The sequence below is a fragment of the Salvelinus fontinalis genome, chromosome 8, assembly GCF_029448725.1.
Source record: "Salvelinus fontinalis isolate EN_2023a chromosome 8, ASM2944872v1, whole genome shotgun sequence".
Classification (NCBI taxonomy): domain Eukaryota; kingdom Metazoa; phylum Chordata; class Actinopteri; order Salmoniformes; family Salmonidae; genus Salvelinus; species Salvelinus fontinalis.
In genome coordinates, this window is record NC_074672.1 from 12,440,776 (window position 1) to 12,442,866 (window position 2,091).

The following is a 2,091-nucleotide window of genomic DNA, read 5'->3' on the forward strand; positions in this document are numbered from 1 at the left end:
GCCACGTAGAACAGATATGAAAAGGGAATGGTAGAATAGGGAACCATGTCAGGTCTCTTAGTTCTGATTTATATCAGCAACATTCTGAACATTTCACATCACCGAACACACCATAGCCCTCTCTCTCAAAACAACCACTCCCTTACCATCCTAGCAGTCAGGCTTAACATGTGAAGCTCTTCTCCCCTGTCACTTAGTTACCACCCACCATTCACCACTCCCCTGTCTCTAAGTTAGCACACCTCTCACCAGCTGGACCCATCAATCTATGTGACAGGTGACTGTCTGTCAGTCTGCTTCTTATTGGGTGGCATCTAGAAAAGGAAACAACAAATTCCCAGTCAGTCAGTGAGCCCACCTCCACAGTCTGTCACTGTATTTCTATTGAGTGTCCCATACAATCCATCCATGTTCACAAGGTAACTTACAAGGTACTGATAAGGACTGAAGAATACTTGTAATAGTTTCTCTTTTAGCAGCTAGGCTAAAGAGCTCAGTCTGCTGTCTGCTTGATGTCATGCTGCCCTGTGGCGGTTGATCCACTTTGACCCCAGCTTTAGGAGCTAGACGTCAGTGGTCGTCAATAACAGCCCTGACTGGGTGGGTGGATGGGAGGCAGGCATGTGCTTCTGAAGAGAAGGCCTGAGGCTTTCCACTGTCTCTGTAGCTCTGAAAATATGGTGTTATTAGTGTCTGCGTCTCTACAACTGTGTGTGTGTGTGTGTGTGTGTGTGTGTGTGTGTGTGTGTGTGTGTGTGTGTGTGTGTGTGTGTGTGTGTGTGTGTGTGTGTGTGTGTGTGTGTGTGTGTGTGTGTGTGTGTGTGTGTGTGTGTGTGTGTGTGTGTGTGTGTGTGTGTGTGTGTGTGTGCGCGCGTGTGCGAGTGCGTGTGTGTGCATGTGTACGCGTGTGTGTGTGTGTGTGTGTGTGTGTGTGTGTGTGTGTGTGTGTGTGTGTGTGTGTGTGTGTGTGTGTGTGTGTGTGTGTGTGTGTGTGTGTGTGTGTGTGTGTGTGTGTGTGTGTGTGTGTGTGTGCGTGCGTGTGTGTGTGCGTGCGTGTGTGTATGTGTGTATGTGTGTAGAGGCCCAAACATATCTGGACTGGTATGTAGCTGCATTGGTTCGGGGAGGCGTGCGACTTCAGGCCAGACAGGATAAATGGTGGGCAGAATGTGACCACAGCTCCAGACTTTCAAGTGCTGCCTGTTGCTTGTTGGCTCTGAGCGGTTTACACCTCAAGTGGTTGGTAGCCGGAGGTTCTCTATTGATTTATTACTCAACCTAAAGTCTTTACTACTCAACCTAAACACCAAGGACAACTAGGAAAAGTTAATTCAAGTGTACTGAACAAAAATATAAACGCAAGATATAAAGTCTTGGTCCCATGTTTCATGAGCTGAAACAAAATATCCCAGAAATGTTCCATACTCCCAAAAAGCTTACTTCTCTCAAATTTTGTGCAAATATTTGTTTACGTCCCTGTTAGTGAGGATTTCTCCTTTGCCAAGGTAATCCATCCACCTGACAGGTGTGGCATATCAAGAAGCTGATTAAACAGGTGATCATTACACAGATCATTACACAGGTGCACCTTGTGCTGGGGACAATAAAAGGCCATTCTAAAATCTGCAATTTTGTCACACAACATTATGCCACAGATGTCTCAAGTTTTGAGGGAGCATGCAATTGGCACGCTGACTGCAGGAATGTCCACTGGAGCCATTGCCAGAGAATTTAATGTTCATTCATCATTCGTTTTACAGAATTTGGCAGTACGTCCAACCTGCCTCACAACCGCAGACCAAGTGTAACAATGCCAGCCCAGGACCTTCCCATCCGACTTCTTCACCTACGTGAGCATCTGAGATCAGCCACCCGGACATCTGATGAAAATGAGAATTATCTCTGTCTGTAATAAAGCCCTTTTGTGAGGAAAGCACTCATTCTGATTGTCAGGTCCTGACTCCCCAGTGGGTGGGCCTATGCCCCCCCATGCCCACCCATGTGAAATCCATAGATTATGGCCTAATGGATTTATTTCCTTATATGAACTGTAACTCAGTAAAATTGTTGAAATTGTTGCATGTTGCGTTG